This window comes from Ovis aries, chromosome 17 (genome assembly GCF_016772045.2).
Source record: "Ovis aries strain OAR_USU_Benz2616 breed Rambouillet chromosome 17, ARS-UI_Ramb_v3.0, whole genome shotgun sequence".
NCBI classification, from domain to species: domain Eukaryota; kingdom Metazoa; phylum Chordata; class Mammalia; order Artiodactyla; family Bovidae; genus Ovis; species Ovis aries.
The window spans coordinates 6,438,421-6,453,890 of record NC_056070.1 but is presented as its reverse complement, the minus strand read 5'-3'; the positions used below and the strand labels follow the sequence as shown (position 1 = coordinate 6,453,890).

The following is a 15,470-nucleotide window of genomic DNA, read 5'->3' as shown; positions in this document are numbered from 1 at the left end:
AAATAAGGTAGCCTAGGTGAATCTGGGGGGCCGTCAGTGCTTTGTTATCTTACAAGTGGAGAATACATCGTCTCTCTGTGAATTAGAGTTAGAATATAGTTACCAACCTGCAAATTGTGGTTATCTTTCCAGCCCTTTTTCTGTGCATATGTTTACCTTTAAAAAAACTAGAATACAGTAATTTTATAGATGCTATTTTATATCTTACTGTTTATATTTAACTATACGTGTGTGTGTGTATATACACACAATCTTTCCATGTCAGTAAATACACTTTCAGAAGATTGCTGTGAGAAGTTGTTATAAATCACAGAGAGCCCAGCCTGGTGCTCTGCAATGACCTAGAAGGGTGGGAAGGACGATGGGAGGGAGATGTAAGAGGGAGGTGATAAAATGTATAATCATGACTGATTTGTGTTCTTGTATGACAAAAACCAACGCAACATTGTAAAGCAATTTCCCCCCAGCTAAAAATAAAAGCAAAAAAATAAACTTTTAACATCATGTTTTTCAATATTATGAAGAGTTTTATCATGAAAAATTTATAGCATGGCTGAAGTAATTTAACAGTTAGAACCTATGCTGATTATTTAGGTTCTACTATTAGCTGATAGAGTGCCTGATGAACTATAGACAGAGGTTCGTGACGTTGTACAGGAGACAGGGATAAAGACCATCCCCAAGAAAAGGAAATGCAGAAAAGAAAAATGGCTGTCTGAGGATGCCTTACAAATAGCTGTAAAAAGAAGAGAAGCAAAAAGCAAAGGAGAGAAGGAAAGATATGCCCATTTGAATGCAGAGTTCCAAAGAACAGCAAGGAGAGATAAGAAAGCCTTCCTCAGTGATCAGTGCAAAGAAATAGAGGAAAACAATAGAATGAGAAAGACTAGAGATCTCTTCAAGAAAATTAGAGATATCAAGGGAACATTTCACACAAAGATGGGCTCAATAAAGGACAGAAATGGTATGGACCTAACAGAAGCAGAAGTTATTAAGAAGAGGTGCCAAGAATACACGGAAGAACTGTACAAAAAAGAGTGTCATGACCCAGGTAATCATGATGGTGTGATCACCAGCCTAGAGCCAGACATCCTGGAATGTGAAGTCAAGTGGGCCTTAGGAAGCATCACTATAAACAAAGCTAGTGGCGGTGATGGAATTCCAGTGGAGCTATTTCAAATCCTGAAAGATGATGCTGTGAAAGTGCTGCCCTCAATATGCCAGCAAATTTGGAAAACTCAGCAGTGGCCATAGGACTGGGAAAGGTCAGTTTTCTTTCCAATCCCAAAGAAAGGCAATGGCCAAAGAATGTTCAAACTAGGGCACAGTTGCACCCACATGCGAGTAAAGTCATGCTCAGAGTTTTCCAAGCCAGGCTTCAGCAATACATGAACTGTGAACTTCCACATGTTCAAGCTAGTTTTAGAAAAGGCAAAGGAACCAGAGATCAAACTGCCAACATCCCCTGGAGCATCGAAAAAGCGAGAGACCTCTAGAAAATATCTATTTCTGCTTTATTGACTATGCCAAAGCCTTTGACTGTGTGGATCACAATAAACTGTGGAAAATTCTGAAAGAGATGGGAATACCAGACCACCTGACCTGCCTCTTGAGAAACCTGTATGCAGGGCAGGAAGCAACAGTTAGAACTGGATATGGAACAGACTGATTCCAAAAAGGAAAAAGCATATGTCAAGGCTGTATATTGTCACCCTGCTTATTTAACTTAAATGCAGAGTACATCATGAGAAACGCTGGGCTGGAAGAAGCACAAGCTGGAATCAAGATTGCCGGGAGAAATATCAATAACCTCAGATATACAGATGACACCACCTTTATGGCAGAAATCGAAGAAGAACTAAAGAGCCTCTTGATGAAAGTGAACGAGGAGAGTGAAAAAGTTGGCTTAAAGCTCAACATTAAAAAAAATAAGATCATGGCATCTGGTCCCATCGCTGCATGGCAAATAGATGGGAAAACAATGCATACAGTGACAGACTTTATTTTGTTTGGCTCCTGAATCGCTGGAGATGGTGACTGCAGCCATAAAATTAAAAGACACTTGCTCCTTGATAGGAAAGCTATGAAAAATCTAGATAGTGTATTAAAAAGCAGAGAGATCACTTTTCCAACCAAGGTCCGTATCGTCAAAGCTGTGGTTTTTCTAGTAGTCATTTTCGGATGTGAGCGTTGGATCGTAAAGAAGTCTGCGTGCCAAAGAATTGATGCTTTTGAATTGTGCTGGAGAAGACTTTGAGAGTCCCTTGGACTACTCGGAGATCAAAGCGTTAGATGGTAAAGGAGATCAACCCTGAATATTCATTGGGAGGACTGATGCTGAACCTGAAGCTCCAATATTTTGGCCACTTGATAGAAAGAGCTGACTCATTGGAAAAGACTGAAGGTAAGAGGAGAAGGGGGTGGCAGATGATGATGGTTGGATCGCATCACTGACTCAGTGGATATGAATCTGAGCAAATTGTGGGAGACAGGGAAGAAGAAGGGAGCCTGGTGTGCTGTAGCTCACGTAGTCCCAGAGTGGGACGTGACTGAACAGTTGGATTGCCTTGACGCCTTTGTTGACAGTTTGGACCATATTCGTGAGGGTGTGCTTTTCGGACCCTCTGTTCTGTTCCATTAATCTACTTTGATTACTCTTGTGTTGTACCACTTTTAATAGTTGTATGTTGTATGAATGTCTATAATTATATAGAATCAGTTTGCTTTTGTTGGGCATTTTGAAGTTTATAGTGTTTTGCTATTTAAAATCGTTTTCTTGCCAAGTGAAAGACATCAGAGAAAGACAAATACTATATGATATTCCTTATATGTTGAATCTAAAAATATAAAACAAGCTAGTAAATATAAGAGAAAAGAAACGGAGTCGCAGAACAAAACAGTAGTTATTAGTGGGGAGAGAGAAGGGTGAGGGACCGTAGGGTAGTGGGGTAAGGTGTACAAACTGTTACGTGTAAAGTGAGCTGCAAAGATATACAACACAGAGAATGTAGACAGTATTTTAAATAACTATAACCAGAGCATAGCCTTTAAAAATTATGACTCACTATACACCTATAACTTATGTAATATTGTATATCAGCTAAACTTCAATAAAAAATGTGATGCACATTACTTACGTTGTTTAATCTTTGATTATTTAAGTTGCAAGTGGCAGAAATAATTTATAAACAAAACTGAAGGCAAATGTGCACAAGTTCAACACTATCGTTGGCTTTCCATAGTGTATTCTGATCTTTCGTTCTGTGACAAGTGAGAGTGTCTGCTGTTGGCAAGAAGGTAGAGTGCTTACTGCACAGCTGCGAGAAGAATGTCCACTTTGCTTCCAAATGCCATTTATGGGTCACCTCTCTTATGTTGTCAACCAAAATTATCAGAGTAGAGAAGCAGAAAGACTAAAAGCTTAAAAAGGACTTTCTTAGAACGTGCCGTTCTCCATGGGTCCCATAATATGTTGTAAACATGAAATTGCATGCATGTCAAGTTACTGAAAATGAGAGGCAGATATTTGATCAGTTGTCTAAAGGCATTCACTCAATTACAGAGACGGAACAGCAGTCATAACTCTTGTCCTGTGTACAGTCAGATATGAGAGGTTATCCACGTTAAGCTTTTTCATATGGTAAACAGCAAGACTTTTAGTTGTGTAAATGACCCTCAAGGCATGTGTTCTTATTTTATGTAGGTCTATAAATAAAGTTGGACCACTGTGTAAAGTGTCTCTAAACTCTTTGCTCCTTTACTTGATAATTTATTCACTTACAGGAGCATGAGGTCGCTAAGAGTCGGACACGACTGAAGCGACTTAGCAGCAGCAGCAGCAGCAGTCTTTATCTTGGAGAAGGAAGTAGCAACCCACTCCAGTATTCTTGCCTGGAGAATCCTGTGGACAGAGGAGCCTGGTTGGCTGCCTTCTATGGGGTCACACTGAAGCGACTTAGCAGCAGCAGCAGCAATTTGTGGGGAATAGGCCACCCTAGACATCATTTTCAGTATTTGTGATGCTTTTCTTGGGGAAGATAGATTTAAAAGGAAAAAACGGTTATTAGGGGTGAATATTTGATTTTTTCCCATGTTTTCAAAATTTTAGTTTTTTTCCGCAAGTGGACAGAGAAGTAATTGTGCATCATAATGTTTTTTAAGAGGTTTTCTTGTGTTTACAATAATAAAGGCTAATATCTGTGGTGGAAAGTCTAATGTAATAGAAAACTAGAGTCTTCATAAATTATTAAGTCAGTTCTGTAGTCTAGAATAAAAGTTTGCTAGCTGCAGCTCTTGGCAAGCTAGATCTTGGCAAAACAGAAAAATAACAGACTCTATCTAGGAGAGCGTCATAGGAACTCCCTGTATAAATGGGTTCTTCAAACTTTTATATACGCTTTCTCATCTGTCAGTTATCAGAGATTTCCTTCCTGAGTCGTGTCAGGTATTTTTAGCCAAGTGTGAACTCTTGTTTGTGTGAAAATTTCATTATCAGAAAGTGAAGCTTCCCTGATAGCTCAGTTGGTAAAGAATCTGTTTGCAAAGCAGGAGACCCCGGTTTGATTTATGTGTCAGGAAGATCTGCTGGAGAAGGAAAAGGCTACCCCACACTCTAGTATTCTGGCCTGGAGAATTCCATGGACTGTATCATCCATGGGGTTGCAAAGTGTTAGACACGACTGAGCGACTTTCACTTCATTATCAGACTGTGGTTTAATATAAATATGTTAGAATCTTCCCTCTTTCCTCTTCTTTCCAAGGGGTGACAAGAAAGACCATAACATAGTCAGTCAAAGCCATTTATCCTGCATTCCAGCTGCAGCGCGAATTACAGCTTTCAAGGACAGCCTTGTTCCCAGGGCATTGTGAACAGGGGCACAGGGGCCACCCTAACCCAGCCCCTGTCTGGGTGAAACCCACCGGATGGTGTAAGGTAGATTGTTAGGTGTGGCTGTGGTGGCCTTGAGGTTTTGGTGTGTGAGTTGCAGGAGTCCTGCATGAACTTAATCTCTGATTATTCTTGATGAGAGACATATTACTTTCCCACCGAGCCAGGGGGGTATGCTCAGTTTTCTGTTCAGGAATCTCCCTGGGGGCAGTCAGTAGAGGTTTCCCCAGGCTGGGTGAGAGGACGGTCCCAGCTGGCTTCCGGCTGCTGTGCACACCCTCCTTCAGTATCCAATTTTCCAGTCCCCTGCTTGTTTTCCTAACGAGAGATGAGCCAGAACCTGGGACAGAACAAAAACCAAAGCCAGAACCATAAAAGTGTAAGATAAATCTCACCCTTGGCTCTCTGATCTTCTCATCTAATCATCCTGTTTCCAGCAGCTTTTGATAACATTGCTAGAGTCATTTTATTTATAAAGTCATTTTATGCCTTTCTCTTTTTTAAGGAAAAAAAGAACTGGGGGATTTGGGTGCTCATATCTTTCTAAAGTGGAAGCTGAAATTTAAGGACATTTAGTTCTCCGTCTTCCCTTTGCACTGTGACATCTGGCATCACCGTCAAGGTGGGTTTGTGTGTGTGCGTGTGTTTGGTTTGTGACCAGTTTAGCTGTCTGATGTTGTGGTTTTCCCCAGAGCTGACTCTTGCTGCTAATAAGCACGATCGTTTTATACGGTGTCGCTGTAGTGCGGGCATGTTAAATAATTGATCGGGTGTGGCAGGTAGAGAGTGGCAAGTGTGGCCCCTTTGTTGCTATGGTAATACATTTGGTTTAAGGGAACTGTTTGTCATTTGGACTGCACGGATCTTGCCCGTGACCGTTGCCTATAGTTGAGGCAGTTGGAGAGGAAAATCAGCGTAAGAGGATGTAGCACTTTGAAACAAATGAGTATATACAGTTGTCCCTCGGTATCATGAGGGACTGGCTCCATGACGCCCCGCTGATACCAGAACCCACAGACGCTTCAGTCCCTTTAATAAAATGGCCATTGTATAGCCCACCCTCTGAACCAGGGTTCCAGCATCCGCAGATTCGACCAACTGCAAACTGATGGTGCGAAGGGCCGCCTGTGTATCAGGAGATTTGGGCTTCCCTCTGTGGAGGGACTTATTCTTTTTTATTAAGAGGCTCTTCCTTGGCTAATACATCAGCCTAGAGGATGAGACAAGTGACAGGTTCGCTCACTTGTTAACATGGTGGGATTTGATCATCTATTGTGTGAAATGGTTATTGTGTGAGGTTTATGTTCGTTTCTCTGTTATCCCTAGGAGGACAGTCTTTAAGTGAATTTGAGTCCATGTTTGTTAGGAATCTTGGGGAGGAAGGAGAACACAGTCTCTTTCTTTTATTCTCCGTTAAAAAAACCATAAGTCCTTAAAGGTATGGGGTATATTTGTGTATTCTCTCGAGAAGTGTTTGTTGAGTGTTCAGCAAGGGGCCCTTAGGGTTTGGGAGTACAGTGTGAGCAAAGCAGCTGTGGTCCCTGGTCTCAGAGGTTAGATGCCGTGGACGGCTTCCGCTCACTTCTGGGTTCCGCCTTTAGCACTCTCTTTTGCCTTTTAGACACCTTTCTCAATAAGTGTTTGATAGATTTTTAGAATAGCTCCTTTCTTCCTCCTTCCCAGTACAGTCTCTTCATGTGAGTTTTTCTTAAAGGTTAACACCATTTGTTAACACCGTTTGTCAGCAACTGACATGTAAGTGATGTAAGCACACATCCTTCTGTTGATCTGTGACCTTCCTCGCCTCACGGCTTAGCTCGTGTCCTGCCTCTGCCACGGTGCCAGCCGAGCCAATAGCAATCTCTTTCTGGGTATTCTATTCAGTTAGTATGACATAGGTTATCTTGTTTTCATACGTTAAAATGTAATTTTTTTTTGTATTCTTGTCACATATCTTATATGAATTAAAGCAGAAAAAAAACCCACTAAAAGCCAGTGGTCAAGTCCCAGCCTCCTTATTATATAGAGAAGGAATCCAACCTATAGAAATTAAAAGATGACTGGTATAAAGTGTTGTTTCCAAGAGGAAGCACTAGCAAGCACCATGCTTTCAGCTTGGAGTGACTGTGGGATGGTGAACACAAGGGCTGACTCTAGGGCCGGCTGCGAGCTGAGGCGTAATGGGCTGTGACAGTGATTGGATAACGCAAAACCAATGGGTGCAGCAGTTTGTTGGGTGTTTTAATTTGACACGTCAAGCAGTTGGAAGCCACTGCAGGCTTTTGAGAAAGAGCTTAACGTGAGCAAATTAACACTCAAGGGGAGACGCAAGAGATGCTGGCTGCTGCTGCGTGTCAGTGCGGCTGGGGACAGGGAGGACAGCGAGGATTGACCCTGGAAGGGAGGTGTTTCCCACTTGATACATGGAAACTTGAGGCTCTTCGATTTTGACCCCAGACGCTATAATAAATACGTGACAGAAGTAGGAATCAAATTCTCAAATGACTTGTCAGCTCCATCTTTTTTGATCAGAGTTGGTTTTCCGACTCTGAATTCCGATGATTATCTTATTCTATTTTCACTTGCTGAAGGATGACTCTAGTATTACTTACCCTGTGCTTATGCTGCTGCAGCCCTAGCCCCGACTGAAATAGCTCGACATCAAGAGAAACCTCTGTGCGCTGCGTTGCTTCAGTCGTGTCCGACTCTTTACAGCCCCTTGGACTGTAACCCACCAAGCTCTTCTGTCCATGGGAATTCTCAGGCAAGAATACTGGAGTGGGTTGTCATTTCCTTCTCCAGGGGATCTTCCCAACCCAGGGATTGAACCTGGGTCTCTTATGTCTCCTGCATTGGTAGGCAGGTTATTTACCACTTGTGCCACTTGGCAAGCCAGAGTAAATAAAAGGGGAAATTTATCTAAAGGTGTCTGGTACCTTAAGGAACTTCAGCTGAACCTGTCCTCAGACCAGGAACAGGAATGCCTGCTCAGCACTTTCTTTCTCTTCCTGAACTGGCTTTTGTTCCTTGTAGCTAAACTGGGCTGCTTTATACCTCCTGAGTTTGTGTCCCAGTGATGGAAGCAACTAGAGAAACTCATTTAGCATTTTCCAGTCCTGATTTAAATTCCTAGAGGAGAAAATGTGATGGGCTCAACCCAGTCAGCACAGGTGAGCAGGGCAGCCAGGCTCACCTAAACACCAACTTGGCTGCAGGTCTCCCCCTTGAACTGGAGGATTTGGGGTCAGAGGAGAGGGCCTAGGCAGATACTCCCAACAAATTGATAACCCCTGCTTAAAGTGGCCCAGATCCCTGAAATGTTATGTAACATTTGTTGGGTAAATGTTTTGAAGTTTCTTTGTGGCGTAATAAGGAATTAGATCTCTTCAACCCACCTTATCCACTTAATCATTTAAAAATAATTCAGAACCCAAGCTTTTCCTTGCAGCTGCGGTTTTGTTGCTCACTTCTGTTACTTTCCAAACCCTGCTGGGAAAAGGAACTTCGGGAGGGTGACATGGGGAGTAAAACGTTGAAGGTCTACAATACTTGAGTATAATGTCCCTGAGAATTAAAATGGGAATTTTTAGGCATTAAGAAATTTTGTTCATCATAAACCACCTGTCTTTTGACTGTGTGTTTATCCTTCCCAGAGTGGTTTAGAAATGAATAACCTTGAGATGTTCAGACCTCAGAGATTCTGATTTTATTTATAGGCTGCAAGAAAACACTCAGTGACGTTTGTTGTGATTCACTGCTCATCACCTTGAGCTGTTGCCTTTCAGTGCCAGGAAGGCATTGAATCTTGTGTGCTGAGTGAATAGGCTGAAATCCATGGAGCTCGAAACAGAGGCCTGAGTGTTATCCCAGGGATTTCCCATAACATACCGGATGGACCCTCGCCAGTGGCTTCAGAGCTGGGTTTTTCTGTTCATTCCCACCCATGAGAAGTGAATCCTTTGTCAAATCCGCAGCTGCTTTGAACCTTGGTCTTTTGGTGGCTGAAAGAAAAGCTCTCAGGAACAACAGTTTTCAAGCTCAGCTGAGTAGTGGTCTGAGGAAAAGTGTGCTGGTCGCTCAGTCGTGTCCAACTCTTTGTGACCCCGTAGACAAAGAGGGTGTGTAGCCCGCCAGCCTCCTCTGTCCATGGGGTTTCTCAGGCAAGAACACTGGCATGGGTAGCAATTCCTTTCTCCAGGGGTTCTTCCCGACCCAAGGATTGAACCTGGGTCTCCCGCGTTACAGGCAGAGTCTTTACCATCTGAGCCACCAGGGACCGAGGAAAAGTAAATCTGGATAAATTACACGTTGACCTGCTGGTGTACCCCTGTCTCCCTCAAGTTTGGTGTGTCAGAAGTGCTTGTCTGCTGCCTGTCTTAAATATGCAGCAAACGCCTCTGCTCTCTTACGTGCGGATTGGAGAGAGAGCCTGTAGTGGGTTGCTGTGAAATGTACGTCAGGGTGTCTGCTGCAGCCCCTTGTCCATGCTGTTGAAACCTACAACTCGCATATTTAAAACAGAAACATGAAATGGAACAGATTGACTTGCAAGCCAGATAATAAAATAAATGATAAATGGAAGGGGACCCCGGTTGGAGGCCAGGCTGGAGGAGGCGGGAGTCGGGAAAGGCTTCGTGCAGTGGCTCCTGTGTGATCGATGCAGCACGTTATTTGGAATGTCATTGTCTAAGTTATGTGTTCGGGTGGAGAGAGGAGGGAGGCTTTGCTCTGAGACTTTTCGGTCTTGTTTCGGTTTGTATCTTGAGGGGGCTTGCGTAGTCTGCTTTGTGTTTTTCAATGCCATAATAAAAATTTATCCCAAACAGAAAACCAGCAGCCTTGCTCCTCATTTCAAGCCTAAGAAGCACTGAAAGTATTATCCTCCCCCTCAGTGGTGGCGGAGGTGTGAGGGCTTTGGGACGTGACTTGGTGTTTCACTTCCCGGACCTTCTTGAAGGCATCTTATACCTCTCATAACGGGGGCGCCCTCCCCGGGGTTGTTTCCTTGCCTGGCCTGGGTCTCCGAAAGGCATCTGAAACCTTTCTTTGTCAGAGGAATTGTGTCCTTTCTCCCAGTCTGCTCAGCGAGGCCCTATGAAGCTGTCTGGTGAATGGTTCTCCGTCTCTCTCTCAGATGGATGCAGGCTCCTAACCTGTTACCTCTGCTCACAAGGAACTTCAGGTCATAGAACGTTTGTTGTTAGATCCGAGGGAAAAAGGGAACAGCCCCCTGCAGGAAGGGCGGGGAACTGGGCCGCCAGAGACTGGAATTAGAAGGCGTCTGGATCCCCACCGGCTCTGGAAGCCTCTGCTGAGGGGCTGTGGAGTGTCATTCTGGATGTCCGCCCTCACCGTTAACCCCGCTACTCTCCAACTCCCTCCTCTGTCTTGGGGTCTGTCTGCTTCACCCCCTGCTGGCAGCAAGCTCTGCTTCCAAGTTCAACCCTCCAAGAGAATTGGAGTGGCTGAGCTAATTAACCATCATCTCTGAGATTAAACCATGGTTGAAGGCCAGTATGGGGATTAGCTGCATTTAGATCAAGTTCCCACTCCTGGTCCTGTCAGATTCTCAGATTTTGGTGGATGGAGTGTGTGTGTGTGTGTGTGTGTGCGCACGCGTGTGCACCCATATGTGCGCATGTGTGCAGAAAATCATTGCCAAGGGCTGTCCCCAAACATTGGTTGGGAATATTACCAGTTTGCTTTAGAAGGAGCTTAGGCAGGGCAATCACCCCAGTGGGGTAAAAAGTCCGCTCTCACCTAACACCCACAAGATTCTGATAAGATGGAGTTTATTATCTCGGTTTTGAAACTGAGGAAATTGGGGCCAAAAGTACTATGCTTAAAACTATCGACTTAGTAGGTGGCAGAGCTGGGATTTGAAGCTAGATTTATAAGACTCCACTAGGCCATGATGTGGTTTTTTTTTTTTTTTTTTACTTCTGAGTTCTTCAAAGATGAGGCAAGGCCCTGTTGAAACTCGATGAATTGTGTTGGCCCTTTCTTGTTCTTGGAGGTACAGGGGCCATGAGTTTTTTTCCTCTCAAGGAAAAGAGCTGCTAAGAAAGATTGTGAGTTTTCTGTGTTGAAAAGAAATATTTCAAACTCAGTGTTTTGAAGCTGGTACTGTTCCCACTGTACCAGGCAGGAGGAGAAGAGCGTGACGGAGGATGAGATGGTTGAATGGCATCACTGTCTCAATGGACATGAGTTTGAACAAACTCTGGGAGGGACAGGGAAACCTGATGTGCTGCCGTCCATGGGGTCGCAAACAGCTGGACACAACCGAGCTAGCCAAGAGTCAGACATGGCTGAGTGAGCAGAGTCAGATGTGACCGAGCAGTGAACAGCAGTAACTGTTCCCGCTGTAATCCAGCTGAACCAGGGGCCGGGTTGGGAGGGCTCTCACACGGAGCAGTCTTGACCGAGCTGAGGAACCTGGAGGCAGATCCTGCCAGTCCTGCTCGTTTTCCCTTCACAGTGTGCAGGTTCTCGTCCTTGTTGAGGGGTTTGCCCCTTACCTCAGGCACGGGGAGGAGCCTGGGGCCTGTGAGCAGGGCAGTAGCGTGGTGACAGCACGCAGCAGGCGCACAGTCCGTGTTCCCTGGACAGCTCATGGCTCTCCCTCAGGGAGACACCTCCTGTTATATGTGTGTGTGTGTGTGTGTGTGTGTGTGTGTGTGTGTGTGTGCACAGTCTGTGTTCCCTGGACAGTTCATGGCTCTCCCTCAGGGAGACACCTCCTCTTATGTGTGCGTGTGTGTGTGTGTGTGCACAGTCCGTGTTCCCTGGACAGCTCATGGCTCTCCCTCAGGGAGACACCTCTTATATGTGTGTGTGTGTGTGTGTGTGTGTGTGTGTGTGTGTACCCAGTCCTTGTTCCCTGGACAGCTCATGGCTCTACCTCAGGGAGACACCTCCTGTTATGTGTGCGTGTGTGTGTGTGTGTGTGTCTGCACAGTCTGTGTTCCCTGGACAGTTCATGGCTCTCCCTCAGGGAGACACCTCCTCTTATGTGTGCGTGTGTGTGTGTGTGTGTATGTGTACCCAGTCCGTGTTCCCTGGACAGCTCATGGCTCTCCCTCAGGGAGACACCTTCTCTTATATGTGCGTGCGTGTATGTGTGTGTGTACACAGTCCATGTTCCCTGGACAGTTCATGGCTCTCCCTCAGGGAGACACCTTCTCTTATATGTGCGTGCGTGCGTGTGTGTGTGTACACAGTCCATGTTCCCTGGACAGCTCATGGCTCTCCCTCAGGGAGACACCTTCTCTTATGTGTGCGTGCGTGTGTGTGTGTGCGTGTGTGCGTGTGTGTGTGTGTGTGTGCACAGTCCTTGTTCCCTGGACAGCTCATGGCTCTCCCTCAGGGAGACACCTCTTATATGTGTGTGTGTGTGTGTGTGTGTGTGTGTACCCAGTCCTTGTTCCCTGGACAGCTCATGGCTCTCCCTCAGGGAGACACCTCCTCTTATATGTGCATGTGTGTGTGTGTGTACACAGTCCATGTTCCCTGGACAGCTCATGGCTCTCCCTCAGGGAGACACCTCTTATATGTGCGTGTGTGTGTGTGTGTGTGCACAGTCCTTGTTCCCTGGACAGCTCATGGCTCTACCTCAGGGAGACACCTCCTGTTATGTGTGCGTGTGTGTGTGTGTGTGTGTGTATGTGTACCCAGTCCGTGTTCCCTGGACAGCTCATGGCTCTCCCTCAGGGAGACACCTTCTCTTATATGTGCGTGCGTGTATGTGTGTGTGTACACAGTCCATGTTCCCTGGACAGTTCATGGCTCTCCCTCAGGGAGACACCTTCTCTTATATGTGCGTGCGTGTGTGTGTGTGTGTACACAGTCCATGTTCCCTGGACAGCTCATGGCTCTCCCTCAGGGAGACAGCTTCTCTTATGTGTGCGTGCGTGTGTGTGTGCGTGTGTGCGTGTGTGTGTGTGTGTGTGTGTGCACAGTCCTTGTTCCCTGGACAGCTCATGGCTCTCCCTCAGGGAGACACCTCTTATATGTGTGTGTGTGTGTGTGTGTGTGTACCCAGTCCTTGTTCCCTGGACAGCTCATGGCTCTCCCTCAGGGAGACACCTCCTCTTATATGTGCGTGCGTGCGTGTGTGTGTGTGTGTACACAGTCCATGTTCCCTGGACAGCTCATGGCTCTCCCTCAGGGAGACACCTCTTATGTGTGTGTGTGTGTGTGTGTGTGTGTGTGTACACAGTCCTTGTTCCCTGGACAGCTCATGGCTCTCCCTCACCCTCAGGGAGACACCTCCTCTTATATGTGTGTGTGTGTGTGTGCGCGTGTGCGTGTGTGTGTGTGTACACACAATCCTTGTTCCCTGGACAGCTCATGGCTCTACCTCAGTTCTCATATGTGCGTGTGTGTGTGTGTATTAGGCTGCATCGGGTCTTAGTTGGGGCACACAGGTCTCTTTTTGTGGTTCCTGGACATCTCTTCTTGTGTGTGTGTGTGTGTGTGTGTGTACACAGTCCTCGGTCACTGGACAGCTCATGGGTCTACCTCAGGGAGACACCTCTTATGTGTGTGTGTGTGTGTGTGTGTATTTATTTAGCTGCATCAGGTCTTAGTTGGGGCACACAGGCTGTGTAGTTGTGGTTCCTGGACACCTTCTCGTGTGTGTGTGTGTGTGTGTGTGTGTTTATTAGGCTGCATTGGGTCTTAGTTGGGGCACACAGGTCTCTTGTTGTGGTTCCTGGACATCTCTTCTTGTGTGTGTGTGTGTGTGTGTGTGTGTGTGTGTGTGTGTGTGTGTGTACACAGTCCTTGTTCCCTGGATAGCTGACGGCTCTACCTCAGGGAGACACCTTCTTGTGTGTGTGTGTGTGTGTGTGTGTGTGTGTATGTTTATTTGGCTGCATCAGGTCTTAGTTGGGGCACAAAGGTCCCTTGTTGTGGTTCCTGGGTTCCAGAGTGTGCAGGCTCAGTAGTTGTGTGTGTGTGTGTGTATTTATTTGGCTGCATCGGGTCTTAGTTGGGGCACACAGGTCTCTAGTTGTGGTTTCTGGACACCTTCTCGTGTGTGTGTGTGTGTGTGTGTGTGTGTGTGTGTGTGGCTGCATCGGGTCTTAGTTGGGGCACACAGGTCTCTTGTTGTGGTTCCTGGGCTCCAGAGTGCGCAGGCTCAGTAGTTGTGGTGCAGGCTTAGTGGCCCCGAAAGTTGTGGCATCTTAGTTTCCTCACCAGGGACCAAACTTGCATCCCCTGCATTGCACAGTGGATTCTTAACCCCTGGACCACCAGGGAAGTCCCTCAGAGACACCTTTTTGATGAATCACTTTTTTCCTCATGCTATTTCGCTTTGTTCAGATTTTACCGGCCTTGGATGAGAAGGCATCTGATACTTCTTTGGGGAATTCTTTGGAATTCTGCTTGGGCTTCTGTAGTGGTTGAGCCTTCAATTTCTGTGGCTCTGATGATATTTAATCTCGTAAACTGAGCTTTGGAAAAAGAAAGCTGTTTGTAGTTGCCAGCTCCTTCTCTTTCCTGCCCCTGTCCCTTCCTTCAACATTACTCTTTAGTGGCAGTGTAGTGATGAATGGTATGAATTTTGGAGCCAGGAAGACTGGGGTTTGGTCCCATACTCTGACACATCCTGTCTGGGCGACCTTTGGCAAGTTATGCAGTCTCTCTGAGCTCGGGTCATGTAACAAAGCACTTAGTACAGAAATGGCAACCCACTCCAGTACTCTTGCCTGGGAAATTCCATGGACAGAGGAGCCTGGTAGTCCATGGGGTCTCGAAGAGTCGGACACGACTGAGCGACTTCACTTCACTTCACAGGCATGGCACATAGTAATGACTCAGAAAAAATTAGGTGTCCCTGCAGATGGTGACTGTAGCCATGAAATTAAAAGACGCTTACTGCTTGGAAGGAAAGTTATGACCAACCTAGGTAGCATATTGAAAAGCAGAGTCATTACTTTGCCGACTAAGGTCCGTTTAGTCAAAGCTATGGTTTTTCCTGTGGTCATGTATGGATGTGAGAGTTGGACTGTAAAGAAGGCTGAGTGCCGAAGAATTGATGCTTTTGAACTGTGGTGGTGGAGAAGACTCTTGAAAATCCCTTGGACTGCAAGGAGATCAACCCTGGGATTTCTTTGGAAGGACTGATGCTAAAGCTGAAACTCCAGTCCTTTGGCCACCTCATGCGAAGAGTTGACTCATTGGAAAAGACTCTGATGCTGGGAGGGATTGGGGGCAGGAGGAGAAGGGGACGACCGAGGATGAGATGGCTGGATGGCATCACAGACTCGATGGACGTGAGTCTGAGTGAGCTCCGGGGGTTGGTGATGGACAGGGAGGCCTGGCGTGCTGCGATTCATGGGGTCACAAAGAGTCGGACACGACTGAGCGACTGAACTGACTGAACTGAATATTATTGTAATGATAACCATGGGTTTTCTTCTGGGGACTGTTAATGCTCCCTGTTCCCAAAGAGGGGAGCTCTTAACTCTGAGCTGCATCAGCAGAGCCACGGACAGAGAAGCCTTATTATTAATCTCTGGTCTTTTTGTTTATATTCTGTTGTCATCCTAGGATTTGAAGCATTTCAAGTGTT

General features: G+C 45.9%; 1 protein-coding gene across 4 annotated transcripts in view; it reads left to right on the top strand.

Annotated features, from left to right (window-relative positions):
- Positions 1-15,470, top strand: part of FHIP1A (FHF complex subunit HOOK interacting protein 1A) — a 312,856-nt gene that overhangs the window by 126,273 nt on the left and 171,113 nt on the right. The window contains exon 3 of one of the 4 annotated variants that reach the window (XM_060400969.1): positions 5,394-5,510. The exons of the other annotated variants lie outside the window; for them this stretch is intronic. The gene's annotated coding sequence lies outside the window, so the exon portion shown is untranslated. The remainder of the gene's footprint in view (positions 1-5,393; positions 5,511-15,470) is intronic. 4 annotated transcript variants of the gene reach the window in all.